The following is a 26,631-nucleotide window of genomic DNA, read 5'->3' on the forward strand; positions in this document are numbered from 1 at the left end:
TCTGATACCAGATGTCAAAAAGCTGTCATTCACAGCAGGTCATATGCAATTGAACAATAACTGACTATCAATTTTGGTTGTGATACAAAGCCAACAGTATTTTATATAACTTTGATATAATTATAAGATATTATATTGTTTTATTGAAAGCACTCTATGTAATCAAGTGAAACTATTATTATGCTTTCCATGCAATGAGAGTTCTGATAATGTGCTAATTAGGACTAGGAGCTCTCTAGTGAATGACACACAATATATTAGTCGGTGCCTATCCTTTCCACTAGATCATACTGCAGCACAAATCATACAGAAACTGAATTGAGAAAACTCTTGTTGTATAATGAGTTCCAATTCAATAGGCTTTCAATACAAAACTGGTGCACATCTAGGAAATTGTACACATTTATTATATGTCAATAAACAAATAGAGAAATCAGGACAAAAGCAACTTCACATGGAAAATGGCAGCTCCAGAAGAAATAGCATATGATCACAATATGCATAGGGTCTACATTATTCACCCTTCATCTTTATAACTAATTACCCTGAGTTCTGACCAAAATGTTATAGTACACTTTGAAGTTCATTATCTTTTCTTTTTGTGGTTGCTCATTCCTGATGCATTAGTTGTACACTTGGTGGTTGTAATACCACTTCTGGTATATTTATGTTTATGCAATGTTGCATTTTTAAATGTTTTCCTAATGTCTGGCATTTAATCAGACACTCACAGGTGTTCTTTATATAGTATTATATAATGTATTGAGTATTTTACACATAATGGTTTGTATTACAGCAGTTTTAAGTTCTCTAAGGATTAGAATTGTGGTCCTGTTTATGATATTTGTTTATTGATGCTTATCAAACTTGTACAAAGTATTTTTGTATTTACTCTTGCTAAATTAGTATTTACATTTTGGATACATTTCAAGCATGCAGTTGAGGTGAGCTTCCTTTTGGTTTTGTTTTATTGTATGAGTACTAACTTTTTTTTTCTTGATTTAGATGTGCTTTGTTTTGACATGCTAAACTAAAGAAAGGTATTTTTCATTTACAAGAAGAAATGTTTAAAACCTTACCCTGAATTTTTAGGCCCCATGCACACTAGGAGCTTTAAAAAAAAAAAGCTCATATTTAGCATTTTTATACCAGCGTTTAGTAGTTTTTGTGCAGGCATTTAGAAGTGAATAGCAGGTTGTTAAGGGGCGATTGGCTACTTTGTCCTTAACAATCGATGATTCCCTGCTGACAACTGAATGTAAACACAAGAATGCCAGCATAAAAGAAAATTGCATGGGTGTGTACCCCCCCCCCCCCCAATTCATACCAGGTATTTTGGGCCTGGTACTAATTTTAAGGGGAACCCCATACCAAAATAAAAATAAACAGTGTGGGAGTCCCCCAAAATCAATACCAGACCCCTATCCAAGCATGCGGCTCCCCAGGCCAGGAAAGGGGAGGCTGAGCAAGTGCCCCCTTCTTCTGAACCTTACCAAGTCACATGCTTTCAACATGGGAGTTGCTTTGGGGTGGGGGGCTCCCCCAAAGAACCTTGTCCCTATGTTAATAAGGACAAGGGCTTCTTCCCCACAACCCTGGACTGGTGACTTATCGGAATCTTGAAACTCCCTTTAACAAGGGGGCCCCCAGATCTGAGCCCACCTCATATGAATGAATATGGGGTACATAGTACATCTACTTATTTACAAAAAAAGAGTAGTGTAAATAAAGACAGAAACCAGTTTTTGACAAGTTCTTTACTAATAGAAATAAAAAAAAATTCCCAGTGTAGATCCATCGTCAATCACAGTCATCTACCCAGCATGCCCAGTTGACGCTGTCAGCCAGTGACATACATGGGTGGCCCCACTCCTTAGTTTAGTTAGCTGCAGGTACGGAGCTGAGCTGTCAGTTGTCGGAGCTAGCATTGGGTGCAGACCTCTTTTTTTTTATCTTTTACATTTCTGTTCAGCAGTTCGCGTTCATCATAATTGTATCTACTTTGGGGGCTTCAAGGGGGGCAAGTGTTTTTTTTTTTTTTTTAATAAAGGACTTTTCAAAAACTGGCTCCTGTCTTTGTTTACCCTACCCTTCTTTTGTGATTTTACAAACCCCTACTCATTCACATAGGGGAGAGGACCAGGATCTGGGGGCCCCCAGGGTTGTAGGGAAGCAGACCTTGCTCTCATCAACATGGGGACAAGGTGCTTTGGGGGGGGGTGACAAGCATGCTTGGGGGGGAATAGCACGCAGCCTCCACTCCGCTCCTTCACAAGGAGCAATCATTATTGCTTCTAGAGGCATATGCACCCATGCAATCCGATTCCAGTGCATACCAAAAAAAAAGGTTCTGTACCATTTTGGTCCGAATGCAATGCAAATTCAGCCATACAAACCGTATGGCTGAATTTGCATCGCACAGACATTGCATGTTGTCTGCACAGCAATGCAGTGCAAATCACATGCAATGTCTGTGTTCGCACCCGTGTGAACCCAATCTTAAGGATAAATAAATATATTGGACACTTGCTATTACCTGAATATTTGGCTTTACAATACACACAACTTTAACATCAGTCCTGTATCCCACAAAGTTTGTCACTCCCCCTCAAGCACCACTATCTTTGATTGCATTACTGAGCTTTAAATGTTCTGCACAGGTAAGCAAAAGATTATGCTCAAGCTAATCACAGACAGCAGCTTGGAAATGCACATCAGGACTAGGATGGCAAAAATAAATGATCTGTGACATAACAAAACATTAAAAAAAAAATAGTAGCATCTAGTAGGTCTGCTCTAAGGATGAGTCAAACAATCCTGGTTCGATTTGCACCAGAACTTGCGAACAGGCAAAAAATGTGTTCGAACACACAAACACCATTAAAGTCTACAGGACACAAACATGAAAAATTAAATGTGCTCATTTTAAAGACTTATATGCAAGTTATAAAACCATAAAAAGTGTTTGGGGACCCCAGTCAATGCAAAAAAACTTTAAAAAATTGAAGTTTTTTCAGTAGCAGTGATTTTAATAATGCTTAAAGTGAAACAATAAAAGTGTAATTGTCATGGTTATGCAATAGTTTGTCTGCTTACCTGTTCCCATGTGTTCATCTAGAGACCAGCCGGCCCTCATCTGTCTGCTTTTGTAATCCATCCTCTGGCATGGCTCCACCCTAGCTCCTATCAGGAAGCTCTATATTAACCTGTGCACTACAGGCCAACGCTGCTGATCAACCTTTGTGTGTTAGCTTCCTGTTACCTGCCCTGTGCTCTTCTGTTGTTCCGTTACCGACTTTGGCGTGTCGTTGACTATCCCTGTTTGCCTGTGATCCTGACCTTTTGGTGTGTCCCTGACTATTCCTGTCTGCTTGTGGCCCCGACCTTGGCTTTGTCCCTCACTATCCCTATCCTCCTGTTGCCTACTGTGGGTGTGAGCTGGGGGACCCTGGGGGTCGCGACCTGGAGCCAGTTGCAGCCAAGTCCATCCTCACCACTAGAGGCGCTGGTGAACACCTGCTGGCTCTTAGACTCCACGCCCCAGGGAATCTTACGCTCTAACCCCAGTGGGATCTGTCCCCCGTCTGCAGCAGTCAGCTGTAGGGTCCACAACCTTGCGGTGCACTCCTGATCCCTACGGTGTGCATCTGTCACCTCGCCTCAAGGTGACCTGACAGTAATATTCCTTTAGATATCATGCCTGGGGGTTCTCCTTAGTATGCCTGTAAAGTGGCACATTTTTCTGTGTTTAGAACAATACCACAGCAAAATTACATTTCTAAAGGAAAAAAAGTAATTTAAAACTGATCACGGTTGAAATGTATTGTCGGATCGTGGCAAAATTAGATAAAACTCATTGAAAAAAACAGCATGGGCCCCTCAAGTCCATTACTAGGCCCTTTGGGTCTGGTATGAATATTAAGGGGAACCCCCACCAAAATGTTGAAAAAATTGCATGGAGGTCCCCCCAAAATCCATACAAGGCCCTTCAGGCCTAGTATGGATATTAAGGGGAACCCTGCACCAAATTTAAATAAAAATTGGTGTAGTATTCCCACCAAAATCCATACCAGACACTTCAGGCCTGGTATGGATTTTAAGGGAAACCCATTGGCAAAATTTTTTAAAAAATGGCGTAAGGGTCCCCCAAAATCTATACCAGACCCTTTTCCAAGCACACAACTTGGCAGGCTGTAGGAAAAGGGGGGACGAGAGAGCCCCCCTGAACCGTACCAGGCCACATGCCCGCAACATGGAGAGGATACTTTGGGGTCCCCCCAGAACACCTTGTCCCCATGTTGATAGGGACAAGGGCCTCGTCCCCACAACCCTTGCCCAGTGGTTGTGGGGTCTGCAGGCGGGGGCTTATCAGAATCTGGAAGCCCCCTTTAACCCCTTTGGGTATAGGGTACATTATACCCCTAACAATTCACCACAAAAGTATCAAAAATAGTAAAAATTACAGGAAACACTTTGGGACAAGTCCTTTATTAGAAAATAAATAAATATAAGATGTCCATACGTTTTCGATGACAGCGCCCGAGGGACCGAAAAAAGAAAAAAAAAACACAACAACTCTGCCTCTATGGGACGCATTCCACACACTACAGGCTTCTTGCTTTGATAGCTGTTATAAAATTGAGGGCGCGGCCACTCGGTGAGTAAACAGGTGACCGCCTCCCTCTGACGCCACGTGAATATTAAATTTTTATTGTTTCACTTTAAGCATGATTAAAATCACTGCTCCTGAAAAACTACCATTTTTAAAACTTTTTTTTTTTGCATTAATACATGTCCCCTGGGGCATCACCCGGGTCCCCAAACACTTTTTATGGCAATAACTGGCATATAAGCCTTTAAAATGAGCACTTTTGGTTTTTCATGTTAGTGTCCTATAGACTTTTATGGGGTTTCCGTGGCTTTCGAATTTGCCACGACCACCGCATAATGTTTGAGTCAAACCTACGTTCGTCTGGAACATCAGGCTCATCCCCACTCTGCTCCTGGCTGTAGAGCAGTTCTGTGTTGGTAGCATTGTGTGTATGTTTAGGAAAGTGTTGCCTCCCCTACTATAACCACAGTTATTAATATCGAAATGTATGTAATTAACATAAGCATGACACATTCTCTTTAAACATAAAATATGTATAGAAGGTAAATATCACATTATTGAACATAACATTTTTTTACCTTTAAAGCTACAAAGCACAGTAAATACATAATTTGAATAGACATCTATAAGTAAAAGTGTACATCCTGATGTTTATAGATGGTTTCTGACATTATAAATCAACATCTGGTATTCATTGCTCCAACTTGTGCACAACATTGCCTGGAAGTTTCATGCAGAGGGCAAAGCAAGCTTTATTCTCTTTTAATATCTGGCCTTGGCATACAATTCAACTTTCATTTTGTTCCTTCATGGCTGATGGGTCCCATCAAGTAAAATTCAATCTTCATAACATGTTCCGTTCAAGAATGAAAGCCAAAAAAAAGAAGAGTATTTTTCCTAGGAGACATCAGTTATTTGTGGTTATGATATATTTCATTTACTTTTTTTTTTTTTTTTCGCTCACTCACACAAGAAGAGTATTGCATTTTTCTTCACTGCATTTCCCTAGCAGTAGCTAAAATACATATGGCTGTAGCTGCCCTCTAAAATACATATAGAGGCATAAACAACAATATATAGAGATACAGATGAATGGGGGTTGATTCATTTAAAATAGAGAAAAAAATTAGTACAGTATTGGAGTTGTTGCCCATAGCAGATTAAGAGTAATTTTCTTGTTTCCCATGAAAAATATAAACAAGTGGTTTCTGCAATAAAAGACTGTAAATGACCTTAAGTCTAACTTCCTCTATCAATGATGTAGCTTCCAGCAAAGCCTTCAACGTTCGAAACTTGCAAAAGAGCCAAGTGAGTGGCTTCCCTTTGGTGAGCCGTGGTGCAAAACACTAGTATTTAACACTTTCAGAAATGCTGAATATTGAAGACTGTGCCAAAGACTGCAACATTGTAGGACAAAGGAGTTTGGACTTGCTGCTCACCGGAGAGATTAGTATTCACAGTGTTCTATTGCAGCTATTATCAATAAAGAAGAAATCTAGCTGAAGCTACACTTTTTGTGTTCCTTTATTGTCTACAGTTTTAATACATAGGATACATTGTTTTCATCAGTTTGTTGTACTGCATGAAATCCATAGCCCTGCCCCTGACATGTCTGTGTCAATTATATCCTCTAGCAGTGTTTCAAGTAGGTACACTTAAATTAACTCTGTCATTACAAGTTCAGTTTTACACAAAAGGTCACCCATAAAAAGCAAGACTATACTTAACTTTCCAGTATTAAACCATCAGATGAGTTGAATAGTTGAATAGTTGCTTCCCCTGCTGACCGCCATGGCCGCTGTTAGCTCGAATGTCCTGTAAGATCTTGAATACTGGCCAGCTTATGTGTTTGGATACAGCAGGATCCCGGTTTTATATTTTTTAAACCTGATCCTCTTTGTGCCATCTGAGTTTTCTACTTTTATTAATATTAGTAATTCTATGTGGTTTTACACTATTGAGAGTGCCTTCCCTTTTTTTGTTTCTACATGCAATATTAGCAATGGTAGGCAACTCCTGGATATTCTTTGTGGGACTGAACTATCTTCCTGTCCCAGGTCTCTGTGGATGCAAGCTGCCTTATACCATAAGCACATCTGACTAATCGGTGACTGAGGGCGACTAACAAGTGGTAAGTAGCCTGTGCAAGCATACTGATAGGAAGAAGCACCCATATTGTCTATTTTTACTACTGAGTTTGCTTGCACCAGCACTTTGAAGACAATCTGAAGGATTCTTGCAATTTGAATATAAATTTATCTTTTGCCTTATATTGTTATCACATATATCAGCTTGGTAAAGTGATTTTCATGTTTTTTTTTTTGCCATGCTATTACCGTGTACCTGATTAGGTAAAACTGCTTTCACTGTTTTTTTCTGCACTTTCATTGTGTGTGTAATTGGTGGTTTCTTTTCACTATAATTTTTTACATATTTTGTTGTGTTTACTCAGTGAAAATGTATACCTTGATTTGTATAATATACCAATAAGGGGTTAGCACAGCACATTAATGTTGTATATTATGATGACATTGTACTGATGTGGCTATTGGTCAGAGTCACTGGCTGCTGCACTGGCATAGAGAGGTAAATTTTCTAAAACTGGTGCACTCAGAATCTGGTGTGGCTGTGCATGGTAGCCAATCGGCTTTTAACTTTAGCTTGTTCAATTAAGCTTTGGCAATGAAACCTGAAAGTTAATTGGTTTCTATGCAGAACTGCACCAGATTTTGCACTCTCCGGTTTTGGTAAATAAACCCCACAGTGTCATCAATACAGCAATTAGTGTCTGTGATTATTTGGGGGGGGGGAGTGTGATCATGGCCTTGAACCCAAAATCTGAGGAACATAGTGAACACAGAGTGGGCCATTGTGCATGCACAAGGTGTGAGAGCGGGAGGATGTACGGGTATAACAACCAGCTCATGTCCAGTCATTTAAATGTAATGGCAGGCCTGAAAGCAGTTAAAATTCAATGAGCCTGAACTTAGAGACTAATCTCATTGCAGTCTAATGAGGGTCAAATCTTGTTGTTGAATTCTTGAGGTTTAGAGCTTATAGGCAAACTACTAAGGCATAAAAAGCTGGGCACTGTCATAGGTGATATGAACAGGTACAAAAAGTTTTTACATACTGTACAGTGAGGGTCTTTCATGTGGTTTTGAGGGCAGCATTGAAAAAACACAAATGCTTCATGTAACATGCTTGGGGATGCCTTGAAGCTGTAAAAGTTTTAAAAACAGAAGTTTTTTTCAGGAGCACTGATTTTAATGACACTTAAAGTGAAAAAAAGTGAAATATTCCTTTAAATATCGTGCCTGGTATATGCTTGTGAAGTGTGACGTGTTTCCCATGTTTAGAACAGTCCCTGCACAAAATAAAATTTCTAACCAAAAAAAAGTAATTTAAAGAGGATGTAAACCCTGATGGGTTTACTTCCTCTTTCATTCCCTGCAAAGGCAAAGCATAATGGACTACTATGCATGGCATAGTAGTCCATTATGTGTCACTTACCTGACACAGGAGCCAGCGATGTTACCGCTGTCCCCTGTAGTCCAGCGCATCCATCTTCTCGGTGGGGTCTCGCAGCTCCGCCGCTGTCATTCGGCGAAGCCACGATGACGTCACTCCCGTGCATGCGCACGGGAGCAGACACGCGTGGCATCTTCGTCGTTGACGATGTCGCACTCAGTGCGCCTGCGTGCCGCTGTCTATGGCACATGCGCTGTAGACAGCGGTGCCTGTCTTCGGGCAAATATCTCCTAAACCATATAGGTTTAGGAGATATTTCTTGGACCTACAGGTAAGCCTTAATCTAGGCTTACCTGGAGGTCAAAGTGTGTTGTAAGGGTTTACAACCACTTTAAAACTGCTTGAAGTTTTAATGTAATGTCTGGTCCCGGCAATATGGATGAAAATCATTGAGAAAAATGGCATGAGTACCCCCCTGCCCACTACCATTACCTTTGGGTCTTGTATGGATATTAAGGGGAACCCTGTACCCAAATTAAAAAAAGGAAAGGCGTGAGGCCCCCAGGCCCTATATACTTAGAACAGCAGTATACAGGCAGTGCAAACAAGCCAGGGACTGTGTAGGTTTGTTGTTAAGCAGAATCTGTTTTTAATTTGAACTGATACATTTTTAAAGTGTAGCTCCAGTCAAAAAATCTATTTTTAAGCTTTTTGGAAAACATAGGGAAGGGTTATCATCCCTGTAACATTTTTTTTTTGCTGTCTGTGCACCTCTTCAGAAGATTTCACCTCACTTTCTGTCCCAATGACAAATGTTTTTTGAAAATTTGGGGTTTTTAGTAAAACAAGGATTGAGATAAAGCATCAGTGGAGAGGAGACACATTTTTCCCATATCAACTCTTACAGGAGAGAATTTTCCTTCCTAGGGGTAGATTTAATCTCACTTCCTGTTGTCGCCTTTCGATTGCAAGTAGGGGACATTTGTAAGTTGGATGTTTGAAAGTAGGGTCCTGCCCTATATGCACTGCATAAATTTGGGCCTAAGGTGTTGGTGTTGCCACAACACTGTAAGCCCTCAAAGTGACTCTTGGTGGGCACTGGAATGCCCTGCTGTGAACTATTATATCAAGAATTGTAATTACATGCCATTTTGAACAGTGGTAGAAAAATTGGGCCTTTGGTGGTGGTGGTGGTGGTGCTGGTGCCACAACACTATAAGTCCTCACAGTTACTCTCGGTGGGCACAGGAACGGGCCCTGCTGTGAAATATTATATCAAGAATTGTAATTACATGCCCCTGTTAAACAGGGGCTGAAAAATTGGGCCTTAGGCACTGCTTGCTGGTGTCACAATAAAAACAAGGGTGAACAGCGGCGCTAGATATGGTGATAACATAAAATTATATAACAACATGGTCTGATGAAGAAGCTGTAGCTTCGAAATGCATTACGATTCCCCCCTGCCCATTACCAGCCCCTTAGGGTCTTGTACGGATATTAAGGGGAACCCCGTACCCAAATTAAAAAAAGTAACGGCGTGGGGCAACCAGGTCCTATATACTCAGAACAGCAGTATACAGGCGATGCAAACAAGACAGGGACTGTGTAGGTTTGTTGTGTTAAGTAGAATCTGTTTGTACTTTTCAACTGGTACATTTTTAAAGTGTAGCTCCAGTCAAAAAATCTATTTTTAAGCTTTTTGGAAAACATAGGGAAGGGTTATCACCCCTGTTTTTTCATCTCCCTTCCTGTTATCTCCTTCCGTTTGCAAGTAGGAGATGTTGTAAGTTGGATGTTTGAAAGTAGGGGCCTGCCCTATATGCTCTGCAGAAATGTGGGCCTAAGGTGTTGGTGTTGCCACAACACTGTAAGCCCTCAAAGTGACTCTTGGTGGGCGCTAGAGTGCCCTGCTTGTTGAACAGTGGTAGAAAAATTGGGCCTTTGGTGGTTGTGGTGGTGATGGTGCTGGCGCCACAAAACTATAAGTCCTCACAGTTACTCTTGGTGGGCGCTGGAACGGGCCCTGCTGTAAAATATTATATCAAGAATTGTAATTACATGCACCTGTTGAACAGTGGCACAAAAATTGGGCCTTAGGCACTTGTGCGACAACATTGCAACACCTCACAGAAACTCTAGTTGGTGAGCAGGAATGCTGCAAAGTATTGGATCAAAAATTGTAATTAAATACCCCTGTTAAACAGGGGCTGAAAAATTGGGCCTTAGGCACTGGTGCTGGTGCCACAACACTGCAACCACTCACAAATATTGTAGTTGAGCGCAGCAACAAACCCTGCTGCAAAGTATTGCATAAAAAAATTGTAACTACACGCCCCAGTCAAACAGGGACTGAAAAATTGGGCCTTAGGCACTGGTGCTGGTGCCACGACACTGCAACCTCTCCCAGATACTCTAGTTGGAGTGCAGGAATGAGCCCTGCTGCAAAGTATTGCATCAAAAATTGTAATTACACGCCCCTATTAAACAGAGGCTGAAAATTGGGCCTTAGCCACTGGTGGCGGCGCCCAGAACCAAAAATGTTCTTAGCTTTTAGCATGATCATTGAGGAGGAAGAGGATAGTCACTCAGCATAACAGGATAGTCACTCAGCATCAGCATAGGCAGTCTTGAAGGGATCTGACATTTAAAAAAAAAATATTCGGTTACATCAGCATCAGGTGCTTGGTAGCTGGTAGTGATCCAAGACTGATTCATTTTTATGAAGGTCAGTCGATCAACCGAGTCGGTGGACAGGTGCACCCTGTGATCAGTTGCAAAGCCTCCAGCAGCACTGAATGTGCGTTCCTAAGGAACGCTGGATGCAGGACAGGCCAGTAGCTCAATTGCATACTGTGCAAGCTCTGGTCAGTGATCCATCCTCAAGACCCAGTAACCCAGAGGATTTTCGGTGGGAAAGGTGTCCAAGTCTGATCTTGCCCCTAGGTATTCCTGCACCATGTAAATCAAACGCTGGCAATGGTTGCTGGAACCGATCATACTTTGGGGCTGTGGACTAAAAAATTGTCTGAACGCATCGGCCAGATGGACACCTTCTCCACCGCTCCTTCTGTGACTGACCGAAGCCTCAGCAACACGTTGTCCAGGACCAGGAATTTGTAACCTCCCAGTCTCTGGGAACGCGTTGCACAGACCTTTCTGCAAGGCCTCCCGAAGTTGTTTCATCCTCTGCTCCCTCTGCAGCGGCAAGATAAGGTGCACAACTTTACCCTTGTAACGTGGATCAAGGAGGGTTGCCAGTCAGTAATGATCCCTCTCCTTGATCTGACGAATACGAGGATCCTTCCGCAGGCTTTGCAGGATCAGGGAAGCCATGCAGCATAGGTTAGCTGAGGCATTTGGTCCAGAGTCCTCTGGGTCACTAAGGACTACATGAACCATAGCCACGTCCTCCCAGCCACGTACAGGTCCGTGGGTTTCTTGGGACTGTAAATGATCCCTAAAAGACTGCTGCTGATACTGAGTGCCAGGCTCCACCTCCATGCTGACATAATCTTCCTCCTCCTCCTCATCCTCTTCCTGTGCGATCAGCAGGTCAGCAGGAACACTGTCTGGATAAAGGGGGCCTTGAGAGGTAAAGAAGTCCTCCTCTTCCTGCCTCAAGTGCCCTGTCCATTATTCCACACAGCGTCTGCTCCAACAGGTGGACAAGAGGGACAGTGTCACTGATGCATGCACTGTCACTGCTCACTGATCATAGCCCATTGGTGTGGGGAAAAAAGCAAGCTCTCCTGACCCAGTCCTGGTGCTGTAGTCGCACAGGTACTCATTGATGGCCCTCTGCTGCGTGTGCAGCTGCTGCAGCATGGCCAACGTTGAGTTCCACCTGGTGGGCATGTCACAGATTAGCCGGTTCTTGGGCAGGTTAAATTCCTTTTGTAGGTCAGCCAGCCAAGCACTGGCATTATATGACCGGTGGAAATGCGCACAGACTTTCCTGGCCTGCCTCAGGACATCCTGTAAGCCCAGGTACCTGCCCAAGAAGGACGTGAGCGCCACAGGGCACATGGGTCAGTTGTCCCTGTCAGAGGGGGGAGAGGAGGTTGGTGCCATTGTCACAAACCACCATTCCTGGCTTAAGCTGGCATGGCGTCAACCAACTCTCAGCCTGCCCCTGCAGAGCTGACAGAATCTCTGCCCCAATGTGGCTCCTGTCCCCCAAGAACACCAGTGCAGCATGGCAGGGCATCTTTTTTCCTGCGTACTTGCGTTGCCCCTTGAATGCCTATGGAGCACCGCTGGTTCCGAGGACAAAGCACAGGAAGAGGCCATGGAGGAAGAAGAAGAGGAGGGGGTGGAGGAGAGAGGTGTGTCAGAATCACCAGTAGTAGCATTTTGGAGTTGTGGTGTGGGAACAACCTCCAACACTACTGCACCTTGTCCTGTATCCTTCCCAGCTGCCAGAAGAGTCACCCAATGCACCGTGAAAGATAGGTAACGTCCCTGTACATGCCTGCTGGACCATGAGTCAGCGGTAATATGCACCTTATCACTGACCGCCCAGTCCAGCGAGGCCAAGACATTGCCTTCCACATTCCAGTAGAGAGCTGGAATCGCCTTCCGTGTGAAAAAGTGGCGTTTGGGAACCTGCCACTGAGGAACTGCACATTGCACAAACTCACGGAAGGGGGCAGAGTCTACCAAATGAAAAGGCAGCAGTTGAAGTGCTAGAAATTTAGCCAAGCTAGCATTCAACCTCTAGGCATGTGGATGGCTGGGAGTGAACTTCTTTTGACGGTGCAGCAGCTGGGGCAGGAAAATTTGCCTGGTACAATCAGATGCCGGTGTACCCATAGCAGATTGCCTGCAAGTACTTGGCTGTAACACACCTAATTCAACACCTTTATTCCTCTCAGTGCAGGTTCCAGAGAGGACTAAAGGTATAGTGGGGTTGGAGATCCCAGCTGATGAGAAGCAAGGTCCGCTTTGTTCTTTGGTGTGGTTCTTTTAGGTATGCTTGCCAACGAACTGCATGGCAGGTTGACATATGTCTGGTCAAGCATGTGGTGCCCAAGTGGCTGATGTTTTGGCCACGCGAGATACGCTTGAGACATATGTTGCAAATAGCAGTGGTGTGATCTGATACACTCGTCATAAAAAAGTCCCACACCAAAGAACTTTTGGAATAACATGCAGAGGCAGCGCCCTGCACATGCAGAGCTCTGCGGTGTGAAGCAGTCGGTGTGCTGCCCTTAAGCTGGCCCCTGGAGGGCATCCTGCCTCATTGGAGATGTGCCTCCTCCTCCTCCTCTCTTCTATCAGGCACCCATGTGGAGCCAGTGACCTCATCATCCCCTCCCTCCACATCACTGGAGCAAACCTGCCAGTATGCTGCAGCTGGGGGAACATGACTGCCAGATTTCTGTCCTTCTTGGGCATCCCCTCTCTCTGGGCTCACGTTACTGCCTTCCTCTAGCTGGGTATCATCATCAGAGCCTTCAAAATGCTGGGCATCCTCATGGACCATGTACCCAACACTGTGCTCAAACAGTTTGGGGGACTCCTCGGGAGGACATGGTAGGGCTAGGGAAGGAGTGACTGATGCCATTGAGCCGAGGGAAGATGTCATGTTGGCAGCTGCTTTGCCAGTACTCTGAGCCTGGGTGAGAAGGGATGAAGAGGATCTCTCTCCGCCACCACAACACACTACACAAGGCAGCCGCGTAGGCGGCCTTATATAGTGTGGGGCCTGTACTAAACCCCCTGAGCCATAATTGGCCAAAGCCACCCTGGCTTTGGCCAATTATGGCTCTCCGTTTTTTTCCACAATGTGATTGGCCAAAGCATGCAGGTCATAGTGCATGCTTGGCCAAACATCAGCCAGCAATGCACTGTGATGCTGCAGTGAATTATGGGTTGTGACGCGCCACTCAAATTTGGCACTAACGGCCCATAATGTTCGGAATTCGCTGAACGAACGAACACACGGTGTTCGAGTCGAACAAGAGTTTGATATGAACACAAAGCTCATCCCTATTGTGTAGTTACCGTTGGCTGATATTTCTTATTTTCAGTAAATTACCTTCTTTTTAAAAAGAATTAGAAAACTGGCAATTTTATTGATATTCAACAATTTCTGTCAGAAAATAAAAGAATGCATGTGTTATATTAGAAAAACATAGTCCCGGCATGGTGTCTACGTAATATAACCAGTGGTAAAACTTGGTTAAGACATGTAGGCCAAATAGCCAAAGACAGTACAGTGGTGTGAAAAAGTGTTTGCCCCCTTCCTCATTTCCTGTTCCTTTGCATGTTTGTCACACTTAAGTGTTTCGGAACATCAAACCAATTTAAACAATAGTCAAGGACAACACAAGTGAACACAAAATGCAATTTGTAAAAGAAGGTGTTTATTATTAAAGGTGAAAAAAAATCCAAACCATCATGGCCCTGTGTGAAAAAGTGATTGCCCCCTAAACCTAATAACTGGTTGGGCCACCCTTAGCAGCAACAACTGCAACCAAGCGTTTGCGATAACGTGCAATGAGGCTTTTACAGCATCCTGGAGGAATTTTGGCCCACTCATCTTTTCAGAATTGTCCTAATTCAGTTACATTAGAGGGTTTTCGAGCATGAACGGCCTTTTTAAGGTCATACCACAACATCTCAATAGGATTCGGGTCAGGACTTTGGCTAGGCCACTCCAAAGTCTTCATTTTGTTTTTCTTCAGCCATTCGGTGGTGGACTTGCTGGTGTGTTTAGGATCATTGTCCTGCTGCAGAACTCAAGTTCGTTTCAGCTTGAGTACACGAACAGATGGTCGGACATTCTCCTTCAAGATCTCTTGGTAGACAGCAGAATTCATAGTTCCTTTTATCACGGCAAGTCTTCCAGGTCCTGAAGCAGCAAAACAGCCCCAGACCATCACACTACCACCACCATATTTTACTGTTGGTATAATGTTCTTTTTATGAAATGCAGTGTTCCTTCTACGCCAGATATACTTGGACACACACCTTCCAAAGAGTTCCACTTTTGTCTCATCGGTCCACAGAATGTTGTCCCAAAAGTCTTGGGGATCATCAAGATGTGGTGTGGAGAAATTGAGACGAGTTTTGATGTTCCTTTTTGCTCAGCAGTGGTTTTCTCCTTGGAGCTCTGCCATGCAGGCCATTTTTGCCCAGTCTTTTCCTGATGGTGGAGGCATGAACGCTGACCTTAACTGAGACAAGTGAGGCCTGCAGTTCCTTGGACGTTGTTGTGGGGTCTTTTGTGACCTCTTGGATAAGTCGTCGCTGCGCTCTTGGGGTAATTTTGGGCGGCCAGCCACTCCTGGGAAGGTTCACCACTGTTCCATGTCTTCGCCATTTGTGGATAATGGCTCTCACTGTGGTTCGCTGGATTCCCAAAGCTTTGGAAATGGCTTTATAACCCTTTCCAGACTGATAGATCTCAATTACTTTCTTTCTCAATTGTTCCTGAATTTCTTTGGGTCTCGGCATGATGTGCAGCTTTTAAGGATCTTCTGGTGGACCTTACTGTGTCAAGCAGCTCCTATTTAAGTGATGCCTTGATTGTGAACAGGTGTGGCAATAATCAGTCCTGGGTGTGGCTAGAGAAATTGAACTCAGGTGTGGACAACCACAGTTATAGTATGTTTTAACAAGGGGGGCAATCACTTTTTCACACAGGGCCATGATGGTTTGGATTTTTTTTCACCTTTAATAATAAACACCTTCAATTTACAAATTGCATTTTGTGTTTACTTGTGTTGTCCTTGACTATTGTTTAAATTGGTTTGATGTTCCGAAACACTTAAGTGTGACAAACATGCAAAGGAACAGAAAATGAGGAAGGGGGCAAACATTTTTTCACACCACTGTATATGTCAATATCAATTCAACTGAGTATGACTCAGAACTTCTGTGTAACAGCCAAGTCTAAACTGCAAAAATACGTGTAAGCCAGTAGAGAAGAAGGGTAATGGAATAAGCAGATTAGGGGAAATCGTAAAGTTTTAGAGTTGAACGGCACCCAGGAACCAAAGATGGAATGGAGTAAGGAATGTACTGCCCACCAATAGGGGAAAACCAGAGGGCAGGATCAATAGATAAGGTATAGCGTCCCCACATCTCTACTACAGCGCTAACATTGACGGTCGGCAGACAGGTAGATAGAGTGGAGAAGGTCAGGGGTTTGGTACCAGTGAAAAAGTATCTTGTATTGGTTTTCTTTGTACAGTGTACAAATAGAGGTCTTAGATGCCTGAGACCAAATAAGCTGCCACATCTTCAGGGGTATGTCCTCACCCAATGCCTGCTCCCACTTACGCATATAGGCAAGTCGAGGTCCAGAGAGCGATAGGTCCGTGATCAGGAGCTGATAGGTGTGCAAAATCATACCTTTAGGGCATGAGCCCTCTAAGCAGATTTTCTCAAACTCAGTTAAGGGGGAAAATTGGAGGTTCGAAGCCAGGGAGGCAGTAGATGCTTTATTAATTTTTTATTAACAGTATTGACTAATTGCTTGGTCTGGTTTCCATCCATCTGGAGCGACAGAACACATCATGTAGGAAAAGTATCTCACCAACCGAAAGACTGATTATCACACTAAGGTAAACTCTGTTTTTTTTTTATGCATAACAGTATAATTTATTACACATTTGGAAGAAATGTAGAAGTTAAAGAACAATCTTAGTAAAAAAAATAATAATAAACAAAACTACAGCAGCTCCATATTGCTTGATATATTTTTGGTCAATAATCCTTCAAATTGATTGTTTTATGTTTTATCATCATTGCTGCAGCAGATTATGCACCATACAAATTTTCAACATTAAAGGAGAAGTTCAGCTGGAGCTCATTTGGCTGGGCTTCTCCAACGGGTTACATGAGTGCAATTTGTTTTGGACTCCTGCGACCAGCACTCCAATGAGCGTGTAGGAGCAGAGCAGGAGAGCTGCTGACTGACAGTCAGCAGGTTTCTGCTTGGGGAGGGGAGATAACTGAGCCATCGGCCATGTTAGGTGGCTCAGTTCTGTGTGAAGAGATGGCAGGGGAAAGATGATTCTTCCAAAAAAAACGAAAACATACTGTTTAACATATTTTGCACAATATAGCACAAAAAAATCCAATACATTTAGAAAAACATCAACATTTTAATATCAGGGTACATCTTGAAAAATACAAAGAAAAAGGAACATTTTGTTATATTTGTCAAAATTGCAACTATTCATATACTGGTTCATATTTCAAATGTGAGGTTGCAGTGCTTGTGGAAGGCCTTGGGGATGGTGTTGTTTGAAAGGTATTTAATTTATGAAAGAGTCTTATGTTTTCTGGTGCACCGATGGTGGAGGGGATTGGGGATGGAAACGGATATGGGATCAGTGGAGGTGAAGTATTCATTACCTTACCATACTCATCGGAGTATGGACGAAAGCGAGGAGGATAGTAGGAGTGGGTTTTGGGTGGTGGAAGGGATGGATATAAATACTATGGACCGGATGGTGGTGGTGGTCCAAAGATAGGTGAGGAGGCAATTGCTGGCTCATCACACAGACTCACATCTAGGAAGTCCATCACAGCCTTCCTCACATTGTTCTTCTGCTCTGGGGAAATATTTTTTAAGATGCCCACAGGGGCAGACTGACAACTTATGGGGCCCCTGGGCAATAGGAGTTTATGGGGCCCCCGGGCAATAGAATAATATGAGGCCCCCAAGCAATAGGAGATTATGGGGCCCCCAGACAATAGGAGATTATGGGGCCTCCAGGCAATAGATTATGGGGCCACACAGTATATATACACACACACATACAGTATACACACACAGATGCACAATATACACACACAGAATACACACATTGAAAAGGTACTGGAGAGGCGGGGCAGGTATAATCTTGGAATTTTTAAAAAAACACAGACTTTTACATACTGTCCCTGTTTTTTTTGAGGCTGGCAACCCTGATGGGGTCCCTTAGTGGCATGGGGCCCTCGGGCAGTGCCCAAGTGCTCGAATGGTCAGTCTACCCCTGAATGTCCACAACCATTATACCAAATCCATAATCTTCTGACTCTAGGCTGTTTAACTTTTTGTTCATGCGGTCAACTAGCTCCGCAAAGCAGTCAATGTTCTGACCATGCCTCCCTTGTGGAGGACTGCTCGTACGATGGATTTGAAGCTGGCTAGGCCCAGCTGGCTTCTCTGTGTATGCTCAAGTTTCTGAGTGGTTGCTCTCTTGTGCTTGAGATTCTTCCACCAAAGAATTCTCCTGCAACCCTTAGGGTCCTGAGATGCCTCTTGCCCTTCTTCTCTCACTTTCCAACTGGATTGTGTTCTGCATTAAAAATCTAATACTGTTAAGGCATACCCTTCTTTATATAACTGTATAGTAGCACTTTACAAATATGACAGATGTGCTCTCATATCCATGAATGGTCTTAAAACGCTAATTCATTAGCAGGGACATAGGGTACCACTGTTTTTGATCCCGTTCCACTCCCAGCCTCTTGGATTTTTCAGAGGTATTATTTGAAACAATCTCTTAAGCCCTTCCATCAATCTTGTATAATATGCACTGCAAAACATAAATAGGTACATAATCAATTATGTACACTATTTTGTCTTTCAGGTATCTGGCAACCAGTCATTCCCTAGTGATACCTTATGTAGCCTTCCAATGCTGCTTACTGTGATAGCCAGCTATAGATAGGGGCAAGTGACATCTTTTTTGTATCACTGTCATGTTTTTTTGGTCAGGCAATTCGATGGCACATTTGCAGCCATTGAGCTACCTGCTGAGTGTTCAGCATGCCCCTGTACCTTTAAGAAGGGGTGGGGTACCCTTCAGTCCACCTGCTGTAACCTATCCAACAGAATGCACGTGCCCCCACTGTGGGGACACTTATAAGTTAGTGTTAGGTACCACAGATACCAGGGTGCCATGATGAGGCTCTTGGCTTGCACATGCATTTACAAATGCGTGCAGATTAAACCGCTGCTTTTAATGCATACTGTTAGACAGGTTTAATTGGTTGTCTGCAAGCTGGTCAGTAAGTAAGCTTGTTTTTTTGCCTTGGATTTATCCTTGGCCCTGTTTATACCTTATGTAGCCCTCCAATGCTGCTTACTGCGATAGCCAGCTATAGAAGGGGCCAAGTTGTGTCTTTTTTGTATCATTCCCTAGTGAGCCTACATTATGAGTTCATGGTGGGCAGGTCTACAATTGGCTACATCATCCGAGAAACCTGACAAATCTTATGGAATGTACCTGTACTTAATAGCATAGTTATGAAGAGGCCTACACAAGAGAACTTGCAGGATATTGCAAAACTCTTTGGGAGGTGGTGCAATTTCCCCAATTGCATTGGAGCTATAGATGGGAAGCTCGTGCATGTCATTAAGCCTGTTGTTAGCGGAAGTATGTTCTACAATTACAAAAAATATTGATCCTTTGTACCGCTAGCCGTGGCCGACACAAATTACTGCTTCACCTATATAGATATAGGATCCTACGGAAGCAGCTGTGATTCACATATTTTTTTCAAATTCCTCATTTGGTTAAAGGCCACGAGATAATTGACTAGATCTTCCTGAGAACTTTCTCCTTCCTGGCGTAACTGATCCCCACTACCCTATGTGTTTGTCGCAGATGAGGCTTTTGCTTTGGGGGAACACCTAATTAGGCCTTACTCCAACAGGAATATGACTACCTCTAAGAAAGTCTTTAATTATCATCTTTCAAGGGCAAGAAGGGTGGTTGAGTGCAGTTTTGGAATTCTTGAAAATAAATGTACTAGAATACATTAAGCTTATGTATTATAGGGGTATCTTTATCTCAAAGGTATAATTGTGGCCACAACACCACTTTAAAGACCAAGCCTATTTCTGACACTTGTTGTGTACAAGTTAAAAGTTAAAATCAGTATTTTTTGCAAGAAAATTACTTAGAACCTCCAAACATTGTTTATATATTTTTTATCAAAGACTATGGAGAATAAAATGGTGGGTGTTACAATAGTTTATGTCACATGGTATTTGCACAGTGGTCTTTCAAATGCAATTTAAAAAAAATACTCTTCACTGAATAAAAAAAACAAAAAACAGTAAAGTTTGCCCAGTGGACCTCCAACAAGAGAGAGCCATGCCACAAAGCAGCCACTTACACATGTACATTTTTTAACACTTTTCCATACCAATAAACAAATAACCTTTAAAAATAAACATAGCTCGCCACACCAAATGCTGGCTGTCTACCATAGTTGTTTTGACAATCCAATTTAAGCTTACTTGAAAAATCTCTTTTCTAGTTGTGATTTTTTGACTGTCTGCTGGCCTTTTCTTTCTATATTTTCCTGGACTCCCTGCTTGCTTTTCAGCTTCTCCTCTATTTATTTTCAAATTCTAAGGACTAAATATCCCATGGTACCTTTCTGACTGCAAGCAGTCATCCCTGCATTGACTCCATCTCCTGAAACGCTTATCAACACCTCTGTATTTCCAAAGGCAGGGTCAATGAACTCTGTGACACATCGGGCACCAATGCACAGGGTACAGTAAGTACGTGTCACAGAATTCAAGGAAGTAAAAGTGTGGGGTCTTTGCAAAGTAAGTTTGAAAAACGAATGCAATTCAGAATATTAGGAGCAGGCTACAAATACTTGAAACCAAATGAAGAAATTATTATACGATTTTACATTTTGACCATAGATATGCTTTAACCACTTAAGGACCGCCGTATTGCCATTGTATGTCATCGCAATGGCACAGGCAGGCACAAGCACGTACATGTACATGCCTGCCTTCCAGCGGGTGGGGGGTCCGATTGGACCCCCTCCCGCTGGATACGGCGGTCCGGTTCGCTTCAGGAGCGATCCGAGATGAGGGGATGGCCGTTGGTTTCTGGCCACCCCCTCTCGATCGCTCCTGGCGAATGAGAAGCTTCCTCCCACTGTGTATTGTATACACAGGCAGGGAGGAAGTGATGTCATTCTCCTCGGGGTGGTCTTTTTGACCGGACTACGAGGAGAAGACAAAGTAAGTGTGCACCAACACTACACTGACATGTAGGCACACACAGGCACACAACCCCCCCTGCCTCCCACCCCCCCAGTCACAGTGTCACTGATTGCAGTGATCATTTATTTACTGATCACTGCATTCAGTGTCAGTTGTAACAGTAAAAACTGTCAGGGCAGTTAGTGTTAGGTCCAGGGTAGCCCCCTACCACCCCCAATAAAGGTTTAACCCCCTGATTGCCCCTAGAGTTAACCCTTTCACCCCCTTTTGCCAGTGTCACTAAGCGATCATTTTTCTGATCGCTGCATTAGTGTCGCTAGTGTCGCTAGGTAGCTAGTTATTTTTTTAGGTTCACCGCCAGGTTTTTATATCGCTAGGTACCCCGATATACTACCCAATAATGGTTTTAACCCCCTGATTGCCCCTAGTTAACCCTTTTACCCCCTTTTGCCAGTGTCACTAAGCGATCATTTTTCTGATCGCTGCATTAGTGTCGCTAGTGTCGCTAGGTAGCTAGTTATCTTTTTAGGTTCACCGCCAGGTTTTTATAGCGCTAGGTACCCTGATATACTACCCAATAAAGGTTTAACCCCCTGATTGCCCCTAGAGTTAACCCTTTCACCCCCTTTTGCCAGTGTCACTAAGCGATCATTTTTCTGATCGCTGCATTAGTGTCGCTAGTGTCACTAGGTAGCTAGTTTTTTTTTAGGTTCACCGCCAGGTTTTTATAGCGCTAGGTACCCCAATATACTACCCAATAATGGTTTTAACCCCCTGATTGCCCCTAGTTAACCCTTTCACCCCCTTTTGCCAGTGTCACTAAGCGATCGTTTTTCTGATCGCTGCATTAGTGTCACTAGTGTCGTTAGGTAGCTAGTTATTTTTTTAGGTTCACCGCCAGGTTTTTATAGCGCTAGGTACCCCAATATACTACCCAATAATGGTTTTAACCCCCTGATTGCCCCTAGTTAACCCTTTCACCCCCTTTTGCCAGTGTCACTAAGCGATCGTTTTTCTGATCGCTGCATTAGTGTCTCTAGTGCCGCTAGGTAGCTAGTTATTTTTTTAGGTTCACCGCCAGGTTTTTATAGCGCTAGGTACCCCGATATGCTACCCAATAATGGTTTTAACCCCCTGATTGCCCCTAGTTAACCCTTTCACCCCCTTTTGCCAGTGTCACTAAGCGATCATTTTTCTGACCGCTGCATTAGTGTCACTAGTGTCGTTAGGTAGCTAGTTATTTTTTTAGGTTCACCACCAGGTTTTTATAGCATTAGGTACCCCCATATACTACCAAATAATGGTTTTAACCCCCTGATTGCCCCTAGTTAACCCTTTCACCAGCGATCACAGTATAAGTGTCACTGGTGATGCTGGTTAGGCAGTTAGTTATTTAGGTTCCCCGTCAGGTTTTTATATAGCGCCAGGGACCCCCATATACTACCTAATAAAAATTTGAACCCCCCGATTGCCCCTAGTTAACCCTTTCACCAGTGATCACCGTATAAGTGTTACGGGTGACTCTGGTTAGTTTGCTTTTTATAGCATCAGGGCACCCACCATTTATTACCCAATAAAGGTTTAACCCCCTGATTACCCAGCGGGTGATATCAATTAGGTTTTAGGGTCAGGGTCTGCGTCGCCCCAGGCAGTGCTAGGTTAGTGCCAGTACCGTTTACACCCACACGCAAAGCATAAACCTCCCGTAGTGGTATAGAATCTGAACAGATCAATATCTGATCTGATCAGATCTATACTAGCGTCCCCAGCAGTTTAGGGTTCCAAAAAAAACGCATTGTTAGCGGGATCAGCCCAGATACCTGCTAGCACCTGTGTTTTGCCCCTCTGCCCAGCCCACCCAAGTGCAGTATCGATCGATCACTGTCACTTACAAAACACTAAACACATAACTGCAGCGATTGCAGAGTCAGGCTTGATCCCTGCGATCGCTAACAGTTTTAGCATTTTATATTTAAATCCGGAAGGCAGTGCTTGGTTTTCGGGGTCCCGTACGTGGCTAGGCTCCCACGTACTCGGGAGAAGCAGCAGAATTTATTTTGGGGTGTAATTTGACTTATGCCCATAGCATGTGTGAGCAATACATCATTTAGTGACAACTTTGTGCAAAAAAAACTTGTGGCAAAATATAAAATATTTCATGGACTCAACATGCCTCTCAGTAAATAGCTTGGGGTGTCTACTTTCCAAAATGGGGTAATTTGGGGGGGTTTTGTGCTATTTTGGCATTTTATAGCCTTCGAAACTGTGATAGGTAGTGAGGAGTGAAATCAAAAATTTGCACCCTTAGAAATCCTGAAGGCAGTGATTGGTTTTCGGGGTGCCGTACGCATCTAGACTCCCAAAAAGTCCCACATATGTGGTATCCCCGTACTCAGGAGAAGCAGCAGAATATATTTTGGGGTGCAATTCCACATATAACTATGGCATGTGTGAGCAATATATCATTTAGTGACTTTTATTTATTTATTTTTGTGTCATTATTCAATCACTTGGGACAAAAAAAAAATATTCAATGGGCTCAACATGCCTCTCCACAACTTCCTTGGGGTGTCTACTTTCCAAAATGGGGTCATTTGGGGGGGTTTTGTGTTATTTTGGCATTGTATGGCCTTCGAAACTGTGATAGGTAGTGAGGAGTGAAATCAAAAATTTGCATCCTTAGAAATCCTGAAGGCAGTGATTGGTTTTCGGGGTACCGTACGCGGCTAGACTCTCAAAAAGTCCCACATATGTGGTATCCCTGTAATCAGGAGAAGCCGCAGAATATATTTTGGGGTGCAATTCCACATATAACTATGGCATGTGTGAGCAATATATCATTTAGTGACAACTTTTTGTAAACTTTTTTTTTTCTTTTTTGTGTCATTATTCAATCACTTGGGACAAAAAAAAAATATTCAATGGGCTCAACATGCCTCTCCACAACTTCCTTGGGGTGTCTACTTTCCAAAATGGGGTCATTTGGGGGGGTTTGTACTGCCCTGCCATTTTAGCACCTCAAGAAATGAGATAGGCAGTCGTAAATTAAAAGCTGTGTAAATTCCAGAATATGTACTCTAGTTTGTAGACGCTATAACTTTTGCGCAAACCAATAAATATACGCTTATTGACATTTTTTTTTACTAAAGACATGTGGCTGAATAAATTTTGCCCTAAATGTTTGACTAAAATTGAGTTTATTCGATTTTACTTATAACAAAAAGTAGAAAATATAATTTTTTCTCAAAATTTTCGGTCTTTTTCCATTTATATCGCAAAAAATAAAAATCGCAGAGGCAATCAAATACCATCAAAAGAAAGCTCTATTTGTGGGAAGAAAAGGGCGCAAATTTCGTTTGGGTACAACATTGCATGACCGCGCAATTACCAGTTAAAGTGATTAAAGACCCATTGTTATATTTAATGAACATTACATTTTTTTATTTTTTTTATTTTAAGCATTATTAAAATCACTGCTCCTGAAAAATAGTAATTTAATAAAAACGATTTTTTGCATTGATACATGTCCCCTAGGGCAGTACCAGGTCCCCATACATGTTTAACGGCAATAACTTGCATATAAGCCTTTAAAATGAGGACTTTTGATTTTTCATGTTCGTGTCTCATAGAGTTTAATAGGGTTTGCATGTCTGCTAGAACCTTTTGCCTATTTGAGGTGTTCTGGTGCGAACCAAAGAGGGGGGGGGGGGAGGTGATCGGCCCATCCCTAATACTAATCATGTCTTCATTTTAAAGTATACTCTTTTTATAGTTTGTTATATTTTTAATGTGCTAGAAGACAGGTATAAGTTAATGTTAAAAAATAAAATGTTGCTATGAATTTTATCCTAATAGCAAAAGCTCAATTAAAACAGGAAGCATATGAAATTGGTTCAGTTTCAGTCTTTGCTTGTCATGTATATTTCACATGGTGGGATATGACTGGGCTCAATAAAACCTTAATGCCTGACAAATGAGTTGTTGCTGCTCAGATCTCTGGCACTTCACTGGGAAGTATGGGAATAGATTATCATGGCATTGGAAGCTTTAGAATTATTTCAGGCAGCAGAAAGCAGTGAATTTCCAATTATGTCACTTCAAAGACCAGCTACGCCCATTTTGCGAACTATACGTAGAAGGCATATATTTTTAATGTATATAATGTAAAAACTGAAGAAAATTAATGAGATGAGTGACACCTGTGCCTAATCCTTGCACATTGATCTTCCATTGGAATGTGGTATTCACATTTCACATTACAATTTTAGTGCTTAGATGGTAGCTATATATTGAACCACTGCACACAATGACAATCTACTAGATATGTGCGATTCGTTTCACACGAATTTCAAATTCGTACGAATTTCCCAAAATTCGTACGTTTGGGAGGATCCGAAATACGAATTGCCGTGCGTCCGAATTCTGTACGCAATACAAACTTTTGTTTATGAATTTCGGATTTCGGATCAGTTGTCGTCATTATGCTTATGTCAGCACAGGGATGGTGGGAGCCCCTCATAATATGCACAGCAGAGGTACAGCACCCAGAAGAAATCAGCATAGCACAGGGATGGTGGGAGCCCCTCATAATAAGCAGCCCCAGGAGGAAGTCAGCATGGCACAGGGATGGTGGGAGCCCCTCATAATAAGCAGCCCCAGGAGGAGCAGGCGCAAACTGGACCAGCGGTACATGGCAGACAATCCGCTTCTCTCTTTCTCATCTAATGAAACTTCGTATTTCGGATAGGAAATTCTTCAATGGAATTTCGTATTTCGGATAAAAACCAAACTTCCATCAGCATTGACTGTGTCATATTGAGGTATATTTTTGCCTTTAAATTCATCATAAAGAACGTTCGTACACGTTAACGAACCTAACGACAATTCGTATTTCGTACGAAACTAAACGGAATTTTGGACACGAAATATGAAGTACGAATTAATTTTAATACGAATCGAATTGGAACAGAATGAAACGAATTTATTGACGGTGCCCATGTCTACAATCTACTCAAATTCCAAAATTAGTCCTTAAAACATTTCTCAAGCTTAACATGTAAGCTTTTCATATAGGTAAGTATTTGCAGCAAAATATATTAGACCACAAATTTCTGTTACCCTAGTTAAAAGTGTATATTATTTCCAGTTACAGTGATATTGTCAATTTATCCAATTGAATCTGTCTTTGTTTATTTTAGGAAGAGTGACAGGTTTTCTTTATAAAATGATCTGCAGCCAGATGAGAGGCCCTCCACTGACAGAACCAGTCTGTAGGTAGCTTGGCCAGAGCCTAATAGCACACAGTTTCTAGAAAAGACCCAGTTAATTTGGGGAGCTCTTCCCCAATTGCTAAAACAGTACTCAAGTTCCAGTGGGGTGGCGCTTTGTCCTTATGACTTGCATACCACCAGCTTTTCACATGTGTTAGCAGAGCTACCATGGACTTCACTATCTGTAAGGATCATCACAAGTAGTTGTGCTCTGTACTGTTTTACTGAAGTGAATGTCACCTTGACCTCCTGCTGTTATAGAGTCTTATAGAAACTATGTTACCCTGACTTAGTCATAG

This window comes from Lithobates pipiens, unplaced genomic scaffold (assembly GCF_037356315.1).
Source record: "Lithobates pipiens isolate NorthernLeopardFrog02 unplaced genomic scaffold, aLitPip1_a1.2 Scaffold_16, whole genome shotgun sequence".
Taxonomy (NCBI): domain Eukaryota; kingdom Metazoa; phylum Chordata; class Amphibia; order Anura; family Ranidae; genus Lithobates; species Lithobates pipiens.